Source organism: Tupaia chinensis, unplaced genomic scaffold (genome assembly GCF_000334495.1).
Source record: "Tupaia chinensis unplaced genomic scaffold, TupChi_1.0 Scaffold000012_1, whole genome shotgun sequence".
In the NCBI taxonomy this organism is placed as follows: Eukaryota; Metazoa; Chordata; class Mammalia; order Scandentia; family Tupaiidae; genus Tupaia; species Tupaia belangeri.
The window spans coordinates 2,169,795-2,170,130 of NW_006159442.1; positions in this window are offsets into that span (position 1 = coordinate 2,169,795).

Genomic DNA, 336 nt, shown 5'->3' on the forward strand with positions numbered 1-336 from the left:
AAAAAAAAAAAAAAAACATAGGGATGAAAAAATAGGATTTTTTTGTTGTTTGGAAAATGCTTTCAGCGGCCAATGTCCAGTTGGCCCCCTCCCCAAATCAGAGGGAAGCCAGGAGAAGAAGGTGGGTCGGCTCTGCTGGCCAAGCCGGACTGGGCACGCCCCTGCGGACCCGCCCCGCGGCCGGGTGACCCCCGGAGCGCCGCGCTGGAGGCTCGGGGGTGGGGTGGGCGTGGGGGCAGAACTCCGCCACCCCCGCCCCGCGGCCCGCCCCCCAGCCCGCTTTGTGATTGGCTTGGGGGGCGGCTGTGGCCGGCCCGGGGGGGTGGGGGGGGCCCC